Genomic DNA, 20,787 nt, shown 5'->3' on the forward strand with positions numbered 1-20,787 from the left:
TCTATGCCATCAAGCACAATCCTTTTCCGCAGAAATTGGAAGGAAGTGTTGTGATCTTCTCGAAAATGGACAATACCAAAGAGGCCATAAGAAGGATACATTATATCACTGAAAACCGACGGAATGAAATTTAAATGAATGTAGGGGGACACACACATACTGAGTACTTTTCTTTCTTAACCTGAAGATGACCTAGGAAGGTCGAAACGTTGTTCTTTCCTTATCAGTAAAAGTGTTAATACTCATACCAGCCGTTCTGAGATACATTTTTCTTTCACAGGTTTGAAATGTACGTCTCCCAGTACCAATCAAAGAGAACGCTTAGAAAGGAAGGTGATACTCTTTTCATTTGTCTGCTGTGACTTGCTCAAACTTTAGCAATTTAGTTATTTCAGTAGTTATTAGTAGTAATTATAACAATTTGTTCGTATTTATATGTCATAATATATATAAACAATCTGTATCATATTTATTTTCAGCATTGTTGCAGTTCATACGACTACACTGGACAACAAGTTTTTTGAAAAGTTTTGCTTCCTGAAAAGTTTTCGCTGATTGTGACAGGTACCTGGTGGGTGTGCACAATATAGTTTAGGTTTTGCTACATCGCGGAGGAACTCTGAGAAATATACAGTTAACTGTTTACCGGCAATAACGTATTTATTGCGTTTATGTTTCTAATACTCTATTAAGTTCAACATAATTAAAAGTGTTTTGCTCCTGATTTTCGTTTATATTCAATGTCCGGTGCTTCACGTTGCAGTGTCCAACAGTAGTCGGCCCGGCATGGCCAGATGGGTTAAGGCGTGCGACTCGTAATCCGAGGGTCTCGAGTTCGCATCCCTGTCGCGCCAAACATGCTCGCCCCTTTTAGCCGTGGGGGCATTATAATGTTCGGTCAATCCCACTATTCGTTGGTAAAAGAGTAGCCCAAGAGATGGCGGTGGGTGATGATGACTAGCTGCCTTCCCTCTAGTCTTACACTGCTAAATTAGGGACGGCTAGCGTAGATAGCCCTCGAGTAACTTGTCAGCAAGCACTGACGGATTCCAGTTGCCCTGATATCGTTTTTCCATTGTAGCAAAACTGAAGATTTCAATGAAACGGTACGTGATGGGCAAATTTGGATGTGATTTTCCTGATCAGCAGCCAAAAAAATGTATAAAGAACATCCAACAGTGTTCAAGAAGTAAAAACTTTGTTGTGCAGTGTTATTATAAGTAGAATGTCGTTCTTGGTGTCACCTCTCACGCTTAAAACTTTACGATGTTCTGAAAGAAAAAGGTTATTTTTTTTTTTTTGGTTTCAAAGGCGGTTGTTCCAAACGTTATCTATCAAACTATTTTATCTCTAGTGATTTGTCTAATCGCATCCTTCACCTTTTATAATCCAGTTTTTCGCCCACGATTTTATTGTTGTATGGAGATATACCTGCGTTTAGCTTTGTCTGTATTAGAATGACTGTAAATTGTATTTATAAAGGAAACCGGACATACTCTTTACTATCTAAGTTTATCTGGGTGACTTGTATGGTGTAGCGGATTTTTGCAGTATATATATTACGACAAGTTAGGCTTATTAATATTATTAAGCTAAGATTAAGAGTAAACATTGAGCATGATTAGTAATTAAATTTATTGCATTTATTATGTTTAACTATAGAAAGTACATCCCAGCAATACTAATAGTATAGTACCTCCAGTTTTTATTAACATTATGTTAGATTAATCCAGACTAAGCCTAATCGTTATTGGTATGATTTTTAGAATAATAGCAATACTAATAGTTCTGAGACATGAAGTCACTTTGAAAGTGAAGTTAGTTCCTTGTGTGAATTATAAGTATGAGCGTTTAAGTTTAACTAGGCCATTTAGTTTCATGAGCTGAAATATGGTTTTTAACCCTAACTGCATAATCTATCAATATGTATGGATGTGTAAATTCTAACGCTTGGGCTATGGACAAGCAAATTTCATAATTTTGTAACTTACGTATTTAAAGTCTGACATAAAATTGTATTTGAAAGTGAAACTACTGTGTAGTATGAATCATTATATATATCTTTTTCTTTGGAAAGTAAGTGCATTATTGACTTGATGCATTAATAATAATATTATGCCTCACAAGCAGAGGGCATTTCAGCTCATTGAGTTTACCATCCATCTTGCAAAAATTAACCAGAGTATCAAGAACAAACTAAATGTTGCTATTTACATTTATTTATCTTTCTAGGAAATGTTTAAATTTATGACACTTAAGGCTTAAGCACACCATTATTCATGCTTACTGCCTTAACCTGTTTCATCTGATATTTGAACATTTATTTCCCTCCAGACATTACACTTCTTAACATTGGAAGATATTTTCAATATTTTCGTTTAATTGTGCACAAATGTCCTGAAACTGCACCATAAAAAAGGGTATTAATCATATCATTGTTATAGAAAAATGCATATGTAACATTAAAGTAAATCTGTTAGAATTTTATTCTTCACAAAATGAGCCAATTCTAATTCTAAATTGTGTGAATGATTGCTCAGTCTTAAAGTGCAAGCATTAAAATCTTTATTACTAATATAAAAATATACAATCTACTCTGATTTGATTGAAAATATTCTCTAGTTTTAGAGCAAGCTTTGAGACAACCCATGTGTCTTCTTTGGGATATAAAAGTTAAATGTAATATATCCAGTGATTGTTTATAATTTAATTTGTAAAGAAGAGTCACCAGTTTCATCTCTATTTTAAAATTTGGTGGGTACCACGTAATGTTACGGCTGGTGAGACTGGTATTAGGAACAGGTTAACATAAGATATATGTTTAATTCTGTGAACCGAATATGCTGTTTTATACAGATACAACTATATAAAAGGCATTAAATGCATGGGACTGAACAGAGTATTCAGAGCTATATCTTTGCAGTTGAACTTGTAGATACTTCACACATATTCATGGTATGAAGAACAATAATCATGGACAAGCAGAGAAGGATAAGGTCCTGGTTAAAGCTCAACAGTTTAATTGATGTAATCAGTTATCTGTGTGAAATGTAAACCAACTCTGATCATGGGCCATGCTGGTTCAGAGCTGAATCGATGTGAATTCATAAAAAATAATTTTGATAAATTGAAGCTGCAATATAAATTACTCAAATAGTTGGAGTAATTAGAAGTTTTAATTTGTATTAGTTGATTAATTTAAAGTCATTAACTGACTTAATAGTAATTTTATGTAATCATAATTGATGTAAATGATACTCATGGGTATATATATTGATTAGTGAAGACTGTTTATAGACTCACTACATTTTTGGTACTTGGATGTTCTGTGTCATATTAGTCACAGTTATTTTTCTGTGAAAAAAATGTGAAAGAAAAACCATGTTATCCATGTAGTTGGTTAACTTTTGAGTAACAGCTACAGTCAACATGAATGTCCCAGTTTGAAGCCAGCTTGTCTAGATGAAAGGATATGTTTGTTTCAGGATAACTGATAATATTTTAAAATTTTCTCTAGGACCTTACAGGTAATAAGTTGTAGTAACAGGTATAGAATTGGTAGAATCAAATCTTATCTTCAGTAATAAGTTGTAGTAACAGGTATAGAATTGGTAGAATCAAATCTTATCTTCAGTAATAAGTTGTAGTAACAGGTATAGAATTGGTAGAATCAAATCTTATCTTCAGTAATAAGTTGTAGTAACAGGTATAGAATTGGTAGAATCAAATCTTATCTTCAGTAATAAGTTGTAGTAACAGGTATAGAATTGGTAGAATCAAATCTTATCTTCAGTAATAAGTTGTAGTAACAGGTATAGAATTGGTAGAATCAAATCTTATCTTCAGTAATAAGTTGTAGTAACAGGTATAGAATTGGTAGAATCAAATCTTATCTTCACTAATAAGTAACTTTAGCCACAACTTATTTTCAGGTACTTTGCACGTGCGTGTAGTACTCTCAAACGTTGGAGAAAAACTGAAAACAAAACAACAGGTTCTTCAGTAAATAAGGGTGTACATTATCAAGAAATGAAATAAATTCACATTGATTTAATAAGAATTAGATAATAGAAGTGTGACCATTTTGGTACATCTGTATATTTTCCAAATTCCATTTATGAAAGTATATTATATTTTTCGTTTTGTATGAGTGTATATATGAAATACTTCTGTCCTATTTGCTTCTAACTAGAGGTTTGAAAACTAGCAGACATTAGGACATTACAAATAGTAATATTTATAATTTAACAAGTACTCTGATATCAAACAGTTGTGTGTTACTAACTCTGTTGATGTGACAAAGGTGAAATGTTGGTTAAAATATAAAAAAAATTGTCATTTTATGGGGTCTTTTTTTTTTTCCTAGCCTTTTTAACAAAATGTAAAAATAACACATCTTAATAGTGATAAGTCTAGAATCTCAGTGCTTTACCGTTGGTGTAGGTCTAAAGATAATAAATAAGTTGTAATCACATAGTCTAAATATTTATAACAGGTTTAAGAATTTTGCAGGCATTAAAGAGTGTGATAACTTGTATGAAACCTGTTTTAACGGGTTATGGAAAGAAGCTATTTGCTAGTGGCAAGTAGTAATATGTACAAGTGTGTATACATGTTAGTGTACTAATACTTCTCATTCTCAGAGATCTGATAGACCAGTATTTTTTGTTTCTTTTATTCACTAGACAAAGTACAGCTCAGATGTTTTGGTTCAAGTGTTCTATAGGAAATCTGTACTGAGTGTGTTAAGAAAGATCTGTTATTGTCCCTAAAGTACTCTGATATCATGTGATCTAATGGTGGCTCTAATAATTGATTTATACAAGTTGAATTTTTTTTCCTAATTTAAATTAAATGTATTAACCCTTTTGCTATGCACCTAGTATAACATACACAAGTTCATCTACACATTTCCACATGTTTAGTTTTTGCACTATAACTTCTGAAACAGCATGTGCATCTACACAAAATTTGCTAAACTTTTAGTAAGGATTACAAGTATTTTGTATACAAAAAGTTAGATTTGAGATGACTAGAAACCTACTTGAAGTAAAAATATATATATCAGGATGGCTGACATGGGTATTAATACTTTTACTAATAAAGCAATGAGAGACGTTTTGACCTTATGTCATATTCAGGTTAACAAAGAGAGAGAGACAAACTTTTTTTTAATCTGAAGATGAGCTAAGAAGTTCAAAATGTTCTCTGCTTTATTAGTAAAAATATTCATATCCATACCGGCCATCCTGAGATATAAAAAAATCAGATTTTTTAATAATATACTTTTACTAAAGATTTATGAAAAGTCTTGAGTGCAAAGTGATTTCATGTTATGATAAAATAAAACAACTGTTCTTCATTCCAAAAATCTCAAGTATTATTTGTGTAATTTGTGAAACCTTCTAAATACATTTCAAATGTTTGTTTTCGGTAAGACTTTATATTTTGTTATTTCCTATAACTATGTGAGGTGTGCCACTTGACCAACCTTGCAACCATCATAAATCAGGAAATACATATGAATTATGCTTTTTTCATACTAGAATGACTATATATTATAACATAAAAATACTAATGTTTAGTCCAAGTAGTGTGAATCTCATAATGCTATATATATTTTATTTATCTTCCAGTCATGACTAGCTAACATTACATAACTTGCATTGAAACAGTGCATATGCACTCATGTTATGTATCCAGTAATATAAAACTGACCTTTAGTCTTCCCTGTCTTGGCTGTGTTTTAATGGACTAGTAGTTTGTAATATACAGTTACATATACATACATTTTATATATATATAGATTATTACTATTTAGAAATAAATTATTAAACTTGTTTTTCTTAAAATATAGAACAGTAAATCAAGAAGTAAAGCAAACAATTATCTGTTCTTGCCATGACCTTGAACTCTGTTGCTCTGGACATAGGTTGCTGAATCTTTTAAAGTTTTGCACATGGAGGATATAAAAAATATTTTTTTAGATTTTATATATACAGTTGAATAACCAAAAAATCATAAATATTTATACTGATAACTCAGATGTATTTATATTTAGAAACTATGAAATTTCAAACAGACTAAAGACACACTACATCATTGAAATCTTGGATTGAAAGAATGTGGTAGCCTTTTCACAGATTAAAATGGCTGAGAAAACCACTCTGGAGACATTCTAAGCTTTTGATTGGTTATTTAAATGTCATATACTGTAGTAAGTATGTAAGGACCATTTCAAAATATGGAAAAAGTTGAACTGGGCCACATTCTTGATTCAGTACAATAGCTGTATCTCGGCAAAATAAAAAGCTGTTTTATATCCTAGCTTGTCAATATTAGTAGTTTCAATTCCTAATTTGTTCAAAATTTTTGACATGGTATCTAATTTTAAACAGTGCTACATTCAACATACCACATAACTCACAAAAATCTATATTTAGTTGTGTTCTTGTAATATTTACTTTAAATTAAGAAAATCAATTGTATATTAAAGTTTGAATTATAATCCACAATTTAACTATAAACATGTTGACATAAATTTATAAAATAGTAGTTTAACAAAATTTTGAATGTAAGTCAACAAATGCTATGACATGGCCTTTGACCCATAGCAAAAGGGTTAATGTATTTTGCATAGGAACAATTTTAGTTCATACATTGTTTAATAGTCAGAATGTAAAGTGAACTATAAATTCCGTTTCTTATTTTAATTATACATTAATTTGTTCATAAAACAAAACTATTTATCCCAAAATGATTTTTGTTTTTCAGTAAATGTGTATGTGGCATTAGGAAAGCAATAACAATAGTTCCATCTTTTTGATTTTCTATAACTGCCTTTGTGAATGTGTTTTTATTTAATTTTCAGTCTGTTATGGATAGTGCAAAACAAAATATATTCCTGTAGTAGTGAATTGATATCCAAAAATTAATGAACTTTTCATCAGAAGCACAAATCCAACTTCCAGACAATTTCATTGTTACATCTGTTAGACTGCTAGGTTTTTGTTTTAATGTTGTTGTTTCTTATTTATAGTGTTAATATGTGTAACTTTATCTGTGCATAATGATTGTGAAAGAATTATGCAAGGTGAAAAATTATGTCAGTGTTATGATTCATGGAGTAAATTGCATTTAGTGTGAAATAATGTTGAGGAATATTTGTGAAAGTAAAACATGATTAAATGGTACTAAAGGTATCACTGGCTTAAATTGACTTTTAAGACAGATATAGTTATTGGTGTTGACAGTATAATTACAAGTGAAAAGACATTATGAGGTACCAGAAAAGATTGGAAAAGTGATTGGTTTGCTTTTTTAATGAAGTTTGTAGGGTTACTTTATTCCATGTGGTATTCTCAAACAATTGAGCACTTAGAAAAGAACTGTAGGAAACAAAGTCAGTGGCTAATTTAAAACTGAAGTACATTGGTTATGTCTAACAGTATATCATTAAATTTTAGTTATCTCAAATTAGATGCTTCTTTTGATTTAAAATATTTTAGTTTTTCATCTTAGTGTTAATATGTATGTTTTTCTTTTTGTATTTGAATCCTTTTTTGTATTGTTTGTTGCCCATTTATCTAAGTTACAGTAGTTCTATTACAGCTTGTTCTGTAAATTTTTGTTTCTGTATGTAAACATGGGCGTAGAAGAAAGAACTAAGTGTAGCTTGAACATTGATAAATATCGTGCTATAATGGAAGGACTGCTACATGTGGATTAGAAACAACAAGGAAGAACAAAGATGCACATGTACTATTTAGAGTTACTCTCTTTGCAGTTGCCCCTCACAATATGGTGGTAAGTCAATCGATTTACAATGCTAAAATCAGGGGTTTGATTCCCCTCAGTGGACTCAGCAGATAGCTCGATGTGGCTTTGCTATAAGAAAACACACTCTTTATGTTTTATGGAAGATCCAATATTTCTGGACAGAAAGAATGAGCAGATTTTTATACTTTTTCTTTTAAGGAAATGGTTTTGATTCTAAAATAATTTACAGTAACAATAGTAGAATATAAATGTTAGTTGCTTGGTAAAGTTGTAACTGTAGTAAAGAATGTTTCAGTATTGTTAAAATGTATTTTTATTTTGGTATTGTTACAATCCTATTATTTTTGCTAATTATGCAAGGCAATCAGATTGGTTTGTGATGGCAAGAGCCCACTTGAAGTAAAAATATATTCTTAAGACAGCTGGTATGGATATTAAAACTTTAAGTAAAATAAAGTACAGAACAATGTTTCAACCTTCTTATATCACATCCAGGTTTACAAAGAGAGTTTGTAACTGACCGTTGTTGGACACATGTTTTAGGGACAAGAGTGCCCAGTAACCTTCAGTTTCATACTCTTTGTTATCCTGAAGATCACCTAAGAAGGTCAAAATGTTGTTCTGTACTTTATTTTAATTAAAGTTTTAATACCCATACCAGCTGTCTTAAGAATACATTTTTAATGAGACTGGTGTTGTTTAGAGGTTGTGAACATAGATATATTACTTGGAAATCTAAATCATCCAGAATTCGTTAGGGTTCATAGTTATGGCAGCTTTCTTAATGAAACTTAAGTTTATTTGCTGCTATTTAGCATCTTGTTGAATGCTTAAATCAAACTATTTTTGGTCAGCATGGCAGCTTGACATTTGAGATCGTAATTTTTTAAACTTGAAATGTATTTTCATTATAACAACTGTTGGAGAAGTAAAATGAAAGACTAAATTTATTGAAAAGTTGGTTGTTTTTCAGTAGACATGAAAATTGGATGTAGCTTATTTTCAGTGGACAGAATGATTATTTGCCCTCTTTCTTTTCATGTTGTTAATTATTGCCTCTTGAATGTGATAAAATGGTGGAGTCTGTTTTCACTGTGCATTTGATGGTGTGGCTAGAAATTATTTACTTGTTATTGAAGTTCAATTATATTAGGCATCTTCATAACTTCTGTTACTGTCAACCAGTTTATCTGTTGTTGTTTTAAAGACATTTTTAAAAAGAAATAATTCTGTGAGCTCTACCCTTGAGAAAAAGTTAAATAATTTTTTACATTTTATAAGAAATTATAATAACTTATAAGTTAGCTTCCCTGCTAGAAAATTAAAACAGTCTTAATTGGAGCCTAGCCTGCCATTTCTATATTTAACCCTTAAATGGCAGCCATCATTATTTGATAGTTGTGTTCTTTCTTCCTCCATGTATTGTCTTTAGAATACTAGAAATATTTGTATCCAAATACTGTATGGAAATAAACCTGTCATCCTCCATATAGCTGTTTGTAAAACTTTGTACTTTTCATAAGTTAGGTGGGAGTCTCTTAAGAAGCAAATCTGTATAGAAGATTTACAAAAGTGATTTGCAAAAAAAATGTCTTCTAGCACAAATGTAATAGTATGTGGAGAACTTGTTGTGACATCTTGTATCCATATTTTAAATTAGTAGAATGAGCCTACAACTATTTAAAGTTGTATTTTTAATTGATTTATTTTAATACAGTGAAGGTAAGTTTAGTTGTTAGTCAGCTCAAATAATTACAGTCTATATATATTAATAAAAACAAATTCTCATCTAATTAAAAACATGTAATTTTAATTTTTTATCAGCATAGATAGTTTCAGGTCTCTCCTGATATGAAACTTGTATTTTCAGATGTGAACAAATACAGGGTCTAAGTAGGTCTTCTTAAACTTTAATTCTAATTTTCTCACTGCTGCTTGATCTAATAAGTTAATATATAGTGATGTGAGGTCTTGTCAAGGTTTAATTCTAATATTGTCATTAGTTTGAACTAATAATGTAATTTATAGGACTGTGTTTGAAAGTACGAAAGGTAAAGATCTGTATTATCATTTCTGTATTATACTGAAAAAAGTAAAAGATAAATAGTATCCTACTAACAGTGATTAGTTTACAGTGTAAATGTTTTGGATTTTTACAGTTTTGCAAATAATTTGCCTTTTGGTTTCCACCCATAAATGCAGTATAAATCGATCATTCTGTTTTAAAGTGATACTTTGGCTTGTTTTGCACTTTTAAAATGAGTTGGCAAGCAAATTCTAATTGTTTAGGCCTAATATTTCAGATGTAGAATGGGAATTAGTATGTAACACCTAAAAGTAATTGATGATATGGTTCTATCACATCAACAGTTTTAGATGGAGGTTGGTCTTGTGGTAAAGCTTTGGATTTTAGAGCTGGCAAGTCAGTTTTAATTCATGTAATACAATAAAGTATCATGCGTACTTTAAGCTGTAAGTGCATTATAAGAGTAACAGACAATAACTTGGCTTGAGTGATAAGGTTTTTTTCCTTTTTGTTAGTAGTTTTGCCTTGCTATAATCACAAAATAGAGTTAACAGTTTTTGACATGTTTTAGATCAAACACTGTATATTCTATGCAAAATGTTTTTGTAACTTCTCTAACATCAAAGTTAACATGTTGAATGTTCATGTAGACATAATTGGATTGAACCAGTTGGGTTTAGATGTATCTGTTGGAAATGTAATTGTCTACTTTTGGATCTACTGAAATTATTGGGTCAAGTTATTGTAGGATTTCTTTAATTTGTAGATATGTCATATTGTAATGTTTTTGAACATTTGGTTGTTAGTTTTCATCTAGATTGGATTTTGTGTGTCATATTTTAAACTGTGAATAAATAGATCAGTGTATGAAAACATTTAATGTGTATAAGTAGAAGTTTTACCAAGAGTGTTGAAAGTATAGTATGTATGTAGTGCCATTTCTATTTGGATGTTTGTATAGTATGTATGTAGTGCCATTTCTATTTGGATGTTCAGATGTTGAACCAGTAGGCAGACCTACATAATGCAACTGCTTTTACTTGTTACAATGAAACATAGCAGCTGAGTTATTTTTTTTAGATACATTTAAGGACTACATATATGCTGAAATTAGGTGTCATTGATCTAATTATGTTGCTGGAGAAATATTTATTAAATGAAACAAAAACAACCACAGAATCTAAATTGGTTAGAAAGAGTTCCAGTTCCAATAATTTTTTTGGTAATAAAATGATGAACACCAAGGGCTTTGGGTAGGATGATTATACTGTGGTGTAACTTGTTTATAGGTGTTAATCTGGACTGACGAGAAACTACTACTTGAAGGTGAACAACTAAAATACAAGTTCAGGAGAAAACTTCTCTTGAATTAGTTCTTGGAGAAACTAGAATGTTTTGTGTAAGCTTCCCTTATGTAAAGGGAAAATGTTAACATGAATTCTTGCTCCTGTAATTGTTCAATAAACTGTTTTTTGCACATACTGTGTTGGCATTTTTCTTTGTTGTTGAGTTGTTTGTTTCACATAAAAAATCCATAATTTTCCATAATGGTCATTATTTGTCAGCTTAGTGTATATTAGAATACCGTGGAAGAAAATCAAATGTTCCACTTAGTTTTACATTTGTGTCAGTATTTGTAACTGTGCAGTTTGTATAATTTATATCTTATAATAAAAGTACAATTCAATACTGAGAAAGGAAATTATGCTATATGATGGCAGTGCTTTGTTGTATATTTATATAACTGAAGTATGTATAACGTTGGTTCAGTTACCAGATTATTTTTAATTGTAGTACTGTGTGTATCAGTAATAAGATTGAAGTTTTTGTTTCTAAGTAAGTGTGTGTGAACATCTACATCTCAAACTATAAATACCTGCATGTGTATTGATAAATAGTGCTGTAATTATTTGTTGTGATTTATGAACACTGTAAGATGTGTAGGAAAAGTCTTTGGGATTTAATAAGATTTTTTTAAGCAGTTTTTGAGTGTATAAATGGATTTTCTTGGTTATGTATTATAATTTATTTCTTAGTTGTTTAAACTGACAAGTTATAACTTTGACTGTTTTGGTCTTCTAGGTCTAAAATGTTTTCAGGTTATGTTGAAGAGTCAGTGTCGTTGGTGTGCGAAAGTATTCAAGACTAAAAGAAATGCAAATCGTCATCAGTTGTATCACTGCCACGAGCGACCGCTGAGCCAACCTTCAGAGAGATTTAAGTGTTCACTATGTGAAAAGACATACTGTCGACAGGAATACTTGGACCTTCACAGCTGTTTGGTGAAAAGGGAGTTAGGAAAAAAGTTTTCGAACTTTGCTCAAACATAAAGAATTATTTTAAAGAGTTAATTAATTGTAAGGATTAAATAATAACATTTGTTTTTTTAAGAACTTAGATGAAAGGATCCGTTATTTGATGTTTTATTTCATGGAGAATTTTCTGTGAACACAAACTTAGATTGTAATGCATGGTATAAGTAGATGTTAATATTGTTTAAACTGTGTGTGAATTGTTAACTAAAACATTATATATTCGATGATACTTCAACTTTTAAAGAAACTTGTATGTTCCTGATGTTTAACAGAAGATGTACGAGAACTAAGACGTAGTTCCCTGAAGTGAGTTATGGTTTTCTGTGGGGTAGTTTGTATGTTGTTCCAGGTATTGTATCTCATGTTAAGTGTATTGTGTAGTTTGTGTGGTATAATTTTCCTCTGTTTTATGTTGTAATATGGGTATATAATCAGTTTGGAGTATACATATATATATTTTTGGTAGAATTACGTTATGAGATAAACAGTTTTGTTAAAAACATTTTATAATGTTGAAAAGAATTCAAGATTGGTTTTTTAAAATTTACAGAATCAGCATACTTACTGAGAGAGAGACAAGTTAGTCAATAATATGAAGATTTGTACTTTTGTTATTGATTTGATACTAATAAAAGTTAGAAATGTGTTTGTCGTTACTAAGATTAGTTCTGTTATTATGTGATTGGTTGATCCAGGAACAGATCATTCAGTGGAAAAATACTTACACGTCACATTATTTATGACATATAGAAATCATGTACCATTAAAGTTAGTGAAACATTATTGTGTTTTCGTTAGCAACACTGTACACGTTAATAAATATACAAATGCACATATTGAGGTCTCAAATATGCAGATGCAGAAACTGATTTTTCAATAGAGCCCTTGATATTTGAAATAATGAATGTGATAAAATGTTAACATAAAAGATTGATTCTTGCTTGTGAAGACATTGTACAATTAGAGAGTTGTTCTGTTGTAAAACAAAAACTAGACATGTTATTAATTGCGAGTAAAAAATAACAACAACAACAAAAAGTTGCATTTCTCTGGTGACTCAGGCAACTGAAATATTTAATAAATTTTATCTTGCATTGTACCAAAAAATGTTTTCACTTTACACTCAGCGTGGCATGGTCAGGTGGATAAGGCACTTGACTCGTAATTTGAGGGTTGTGGGTTCAAATCCCCGTCACACCAAACATGCTTGCCCTTTCAGCCATGGGGGTGTTATAACATGATGGTCAATCCCACTATTTGTTAGTAAAAGAGTAGCCCAAGAGTTGGTGGTGGGTGGTGATGACTAGCTGCCTTCCCTCTAGTCTTACACTGCTAAATTAGGGATGGCTAGTGCAGATAGCTCTCATGTAGCTTTGTGCAAAATTCAAAACAAACAAAACACTTTACACTCTTAATGTAGCACAAAGTGCCTGAAAAGTTTAGGAAAATTTGATAAAATAATATTTCTTAAAAAACAACACATGGTTATTAATGCTTGGTAAACACACTTCACAAAGTGCATTTCTTTCTCTCACATGCTGTATGTGAGGTTTTGGAGTAATTATTAATAAAATATTATGACTGAAATACTTATTGTTTTTGCTATTGTTTATATGTATTTATGTCTTTTAATGTGGGTTTGGTGAGGGCCTTAACTTGCTGGGCTGGGAATCTAAAGTTCTGTGTTGTGTCATCAGGTGTCATATTGTTGCAAACTTGCACTTTGAGCTGTGGGTACTTTGTAAGAGTGATGAAGAAATACTCCTAATTAGTCAACTATTTGTGGTGGTGCTTTTGACTGACAATCCCTCTCATATATCAGTAAAATCCAGCAAAATTTTCTGTAACAAAAGAAAAAAGAAAAACTGATCTTGTGCATATTTGTTTTTTTAGTATAACATTCTATTAAGTAGAATTTCATTGGACACCAAACTGCTACAGAATTGAAACACCATTACTTCTGATGAAGCCTTGGTTTATTACAGTAGAATTAAAATATCATAGTCTGTCAGTGGGATTTATAAAATGAGAATGAAGCAGACGATAGTTTTATGTTAGGGTTATCAGCGTGTATGTGTTATGACAATCCTTGTTTTGAAGTGTTTATGTTTATTTCCCAGTTACCATTAAAAACAGTTATGCAAGGTAAGACAGCTGTTTGTAGAAGTCTCTTCTGCTATATTGAATTTTAATATGGAAATTCTGTAAAACTAAACTTAAATGTAGACTTGTCAGTGAAATATAGAGAATGTAATGGTATACAGATATTATCATAAGTACTTCAAGTGAACAGTGCAGTGAACTTAAAAATCAGTATTTAAAGTAACTATACAGGAAAATGAAAACATTTGTTTCTAATTCAACCCTGAAGAAGAAAGGTTTACCTTCATAAGTACTTGGACTGTTGGGTTTCTCCTGTTTTAAATTACCAAAGTTCTCTTTTAGTTTTGTTTATGTATTTCAATATGGAACTGTACATAGACAGTGGCACTTTAATTGGGGAAATTAGAGTGGCTACTTTACAGGTAAAACAGTTGTTTTGAAGAAGGTTGTGGATCCGTGTGTGATGTGGTGAATGTACGGACAGCTGGGATTTAATGATAATGCTCGTGTTAAACTTTTGAATGATGTTTCTGATTTTTTAAGTATATATAATCTGAAATTTCATATTATAAAAGTATTTCCTGCAATTGATGCTAGAACTGGTAGTTGTTCATGATTTGCTTGATCCTAGTTCTTTAGTTTTTTGACATCCAATAACAAAAAGTCCATAAGACTGTACTGTATAAATCTACTGATGGTAGTTAAAAGAATGTAAAAATCTGTTTTGTTCTTTTATTTGGTAGTTCAGAGATGGAACTACAAAAGGACTCAATGCCCTGTGTGTGGAAAGAAGTTTACTTGGGCAGGGAACATGCATCGGCACAAGAAGAGTCACTTGAATGAAACAGTGAGGTTCACATGCATTCTATGTAGAAGTTCTTACGTTAGAAAGCATGACTTAGTTCGACATGCACGAAGGAAGCACACCAAGGACTTAAAGCTCTTTTTAGATAAATTTCCTTGTTAACATTTTACATGTTTGATTAACCGATTGCCTTATTTCCCAACAGGATACATATGAATTTTAAATAAAAAAACATAACTTATTCTTTTTAATGAAAACAGGTATTTCAAGTTGGTTTGAATTTTCTGTAATAATTCTGTAGAATTGATTGGTTTTTAGAACAAGTATCATCAAATTGTTTTTGTATTAAGTAACTTGTGTGGACTATACCATATTATTTTTGTTTAATGTTTTCAAATTCACAAGCTTTCAACTCAACTACCTGAGCTTTTTACCAGTAATTGAGCCAAAAGCTTGCATGTTAAAAAAATTAAACAAAAAATAATGTGATAATGATCAAAATAAATTTCTTAATACAAATATGAATGTTCATGTTGTAAGACTGAAAAGTTATAATTGTTTTGTTGGAGCTTTTGTACAGTATTTTCTAAGTCTGTTTTGTTATAGTACATCATCGGTATGGTTCTGTGTTGTCATGGTCATTAACATGCATGGAAAATTACTTGCATTACATTATTTTGAATTGTATGAAATTTAGTATTCTGTTATTGTATCCCTTTGTATAATAACTATAATAAATTTTACACATTAATTTAATTATAACATTGCAAACTGCATGATTTTCAAGAAAGCAACAAAAGTATTTTGCTTGTATTAGTGTAAAATGATTCATAAAAAATCACTTGTGCTTGATGTCCGAGCATGTGCAAGTTGAAGAAAGGGAAGCATTGATAGTTATTATGCAAATTAAGCTGCAATAAATTATTGTGAATATTACACAGTTTAGTGGACCAATATTGTATCTTTGTACAATTATGAGAACTATTTTTTTAAAGCTATAGAATATTAGTTAAGACGTACCTCGTGTAAGTGCCTTAGAATACACAATTGTTGTTATTCTACTGAAAAGTTTTTGGTTTTACAGTGTGTTTCATTTATGTGTTATGCTGTATGTCATTTGGAATGTATGAGTTGTGTGTATTTTATTTTGTAAAACTACTGTAAAGTCAGAATATCCTGAAAAGGTTGACACAAACAATCACTAAGAGATGTGAGATACATTGTCTACAGAAGACCCACTTATTAGAGAAAGTTTGATCTCAACTATCTCTTTCATAGATAAAAAACATAAATATAAAGGAGCTTCACAGTTTATGTAAAAAAAGTAAACATAGATTACCTTTATGAACTTCATTAACATGATGTAACAGGCATTGTCTAGAAGACTTGCAAACTATTGACAGACGTCTAGTAACCCTGCATAATTATGGACAGACATCTAGTTAACATGCATAGTTACTGAAAGACATCTAGTAGACATGCATGATTATTGACAGACATCTAGTAAACCTGCATAATTATTGACAGAGATTAGTAAATGTGCATAATTATTTGCAGACATCTAGTAAACTTGCATAATCGTTTGTAGACCTCTAGTAAATGTACATAATTATTTGCAGACATCTAGTAAACCTACATAATTATTTGCAGACATCTAGTGAACCTACATAATTATTTGTAGACATCTAGTAAACCTTCATAATTATTTGGAGACATCTAGTAAACCTGCATAAACATTGACAGACGTCTAATATGAAACTTTCTTATGGTATTTTATCAACTGTAGTTTGGCTAATGACAAGAGCATCATTAAAGAACTGATTTAACAATATTTTTTTTGTACTTTCTTTATATGCAAACTGCGACGGATGGTTTAGCTATTTAAATTGTCTGTCTTGTCTTTTTCTTTGTAGAAAACCTTTGTTATCATCTGGGTCATATGCCTATAATGTATTTAAATGTTTGTATATTAGTTACAGTGGTTTATATTTCTGTAAAATATTCTTTATGATACAAATTGTGTACTGAGTATTTCTTATTTTGCCAAGACACTTGTATGTTTAAAAATTGCCTTGTTTAGGAAACCTAGATGTTAACAATACCCAACTTACTATGATGCTTCTCAGTCAGCTACAATACTTGTAACATATCTGAAACTACATGATTCTTTACAGTTTGCACTCATTATTAACTCTTATAAGGAATTACTTAAATAATTTTATTCTGAAGGTTTCCAATTTGAATAAGGTTATATATATCTTCCTTCAAGTTTTTTAACATTCCTATAACTTATTTCCTTGTTGGTTGAAATTGTCTGCTTAAAGGAAAGTTAGGTTTATTGTTGTTGATTGACATTTGGAAAAAAATGCTGGTAAAAAGAAATTAATCTGTTGAAGTTGTAACAGATGAAAATAGTATGTATATCAACAAATTAATCTGTTGAAGTTGTAACAGATGAAAATAGTATGTATATCAACAAATTAATCTGTTGAAGTTGTAACAGATGAAAATAGTATGTATATCAACAAATTAATCTGTTGAAGTTGTAACAGATGAAAATAGTATGTATATCAACAAATTAATCTGTTGAAGTTGTAACAGATGAAAATAGTATGTATATCAACAAATTAATCTGTTGAAGTTGTAACAGATGAAAATAGTATGTATATCAACAAATTAATCTGTTGAAGTTGTAACAGATGAAAATAGTATGTATATCAACAAATTAATCTGTTGAAGTTGTAACAGATGAAAATAGTATGTATATCAACAAATTAATCTGTTGAAGTTGTAACAGATGAAAATAGTATGTATATCAACAAATTAATCTGTTGAAGTTGTAACAGATGAAAATAGTATGTATATCAACAAATTAATCTGTTGAAGTTGTAACAGATGAAAATAGTATGTATATCAACAAATTAATCTGTTGAAGTTGTAACAGATGAAAATAGTATGTATATCAACAAATTAATCTGTTGAAGTTGTAACAGATGAAAATAGTATGTATATCAACAAATTAATCTGTTGAAGTTGTAACAGATGAAAATAGTATGTATATCAACAAATTAATCTGTTGAAGTTGTAACAGATGAAAATAGTATGTATATCAACAAATTAATCTGTTGAAGTTGTAACAGATGAAAATAGTATGTATATCAACAAATTAATCTGTTGAAGTTGTAACAGATGAAAATAGTATGTATATCAACAAATTAATCTGTTGAAGTTGTAACAGATGAAAATAGTATGTATATCAACAAATTAATCTGTTGAAGTTGTAACAGATGAAAATAGTATGTATATCAACAAATTAATCTGTTGAAGTTGTAACAGATGAAAATAGTGTGTATATCAACAAATTAATCTGTTGAAGTTGTAACAGATGAAAATAGTATGTATATCAACAAATTAATCTGTTGAAGTTGTAACAGATGAAAATAGTATGTATATCAACAAATTAATCTGTTGAAGTTGTAACAGATGAAAATAGTGTGTATATCAACAAATTAATCTGTTGAAGTTGTAACAGATGAAAATAGTATGTATATCAACAAATTAATCTGTTGAAGTTGTAACAGATGAAAATAGTATGTATATCAACAAATTAATCTGTTGAAGTTGTAACAGATGAAAATAGTATGTATATCAACAAATTAATCTGTTGAAGTTGTAACAGATGAAAATAGTATGTATATCAACAAATTAATCTGTTGAAGTTGTAACAGATGAAAATAGTATGTATATCAACAAATTAATCTGTTGAAGTTGTAACAGATGAAAATAGTATGTATATCAACAAATTAATCTGTTGAAGTTGTAACAGATGAAAATAGTATGTATATCAACAAATTAATCTGTTGAAGTTGTAACAGATGAAAATAGTATGTATATCAACAAATTAATCTGTTGAAGTTGTAACAGATGAAAATAGTATGTATATCAACAAATTAATCTGTTGAAGTTGTAACAGATGAAAATAGTATGTATATCAACAAATTAATCTGTTGAAGTTGTAACAGATGAAAATAGTATGTATATCAACAAATTAATCTGTTGAAGTTGTAACAGATGAAAATAGTATGTATATCAACAAATTAATCTGTTGAAGTTGTAACAGATGAAAATAGTATGTATATCAACAAATTAATCTGTTGAAGTTGTAACAGATGAAAATAGTATGTATATCAACAAATTAATCTGGTTGTATATCAACAAATTAAGTTGAAGTTGTAACAGATGAAAATAGTATGTATATCAACAAATTAATCTGTTGAAGTTGTAACAGATGAAAATAGTATGTATATCAACAAATTAATCTGTTGAAGTTGTAACAGATGAAAATAGTATGTATATCAACAAATTAATCTGTTGAAGTTGTAACAGATGAAAATAGTATGTATATCAACAAATTAATCTGTTGAAGTTGTAACAGATGAAAATAGTATGTATATCAACAAATTAATCTGTTGAAGTTGTAACAGATGAAAATAGTATGTATATCAACAAATTAATCTGTTGAAGTTGTAACAGATGAAAATAGTATGTATATCAACAAATTAATCTGTTGAAGTTGTAACAGATGAAAATAGTATGTATATCAACAAATTAATCTGTTGAAGTTGTAACAGATGAAAATAGTATGTATATCAACAAATTAATCTGTTGAAGTTGTAACAGATGAAAATAGTATGTATATCAACAAATTAATCTGTTGAAGTTGTAACAGATGAAAATAGTATGTATATCAACAAATTAATCTGTTGAAGTTGTAACAGATGAAAATAGTATGTATATCAACAAATTAATCTGTTGAAGTTGTAACAGATGAAAATAGTATGTATATCAACAAATTAATCTGTTGAAGTTGTAACAGATGAAAATAGTATGTATATCAACAAATTAATCTGTTGAAGTTGTAACAGATGAAAATAGTATGTATATCAACAAATTAATCTGTTGAAGTTGTAACAGATGAAAATAGTATGTATATCAACAAATTAATCTGTTGAAGTTGTAACAGATGAAAATAGTATGTATATCAACAAATTAATCTGTTGAAGTTGTAACAGATGAAAATAGTATGTATATCAACAAATTAATCTGTTGAAGTTGTAACAGATGAAAATAGTATGTATATCAACAAATTAATCTGTTGAAGTTGTAACAGATGAAAATAGTATGTATATCAACAAATTAATCTGTTGAAGTTGTAACAGATGAAAATAGTATGTATATCAACAAATTAATCTGTTGAAGTTGTAACAGATGAAAATAGTATGTATATCAACAAATTAATCTGTTGAAGTTGTAACAGATGAAAATAGTATGTATATCAACAAATTAATCTGTTGAAGTTGTAACAGATGAAAATAGTATGTATATCAACAAATTAATCTGTTGAAGTTGTAACAGATGAAAATAGTATGTATATCAACAAATTAATCTGTTGAAGTTGTAACAGATGAAAATAGTATGTATATCAACAAATTAATCTGTTGAAGTTGTAACAGATGAAAATAGTATGTATATCAACAAATTAATATAACAACAAATGTATATCAACAAATTAATCTGTTGAAGTTGTAACAGATGAAAATAGTATGTATATCAACAAATTAATCTGTTGAAGTTGTAACAGATGAAAATAGTATGTATATCAACAAATTAATCTGTTGAAGTTGTAACAGATGTATATCAACAAAAATAGTATGAAAATGTATATCAACAAATTAATCTGTTGAAGTTGTAACAGATGA

At 29.7% G+C, this 20,787-nt stretch overlaps 1 long non-coding RNA gene across 1 annotated transcript in view; it reads left to right on the top strand.

Moving 5' to 3' along the window:
- Positions 1–772: 772 nt before the first annotated feature.
- The window catches only part of LOC143247310 (uncharacterized), a 33,390-nt gene continuing 13,375 nt past the window's right edge, over positions 773–20,787 (top strand). The window contains exons 1-2 of the long non-coding RNA XR_013026501.1: positions 773–7,806; positions 11,888–15,070. This is a non-coding gene — a long non-coding RNA (uncharacterized LOC143247310). The remainder of the gene's footprint in view (positions 7,807–11,887; positions 15,071–20,787) is intronic.

This window comes from Tachypleus tridentatus, chromosome 3, assembly GCF_004210375.1.
Source record: "Tachypleus tridentatus isolate NWPU-2018 chromosome 3, ASM421037v1, whole genome shotgun sequence".
NCBI lineage: Eukaryota > Metazoa > Arthropoda > Merostomata > Xiphosura > Limulidae > Tachypleus > Tachypleus tridentatus.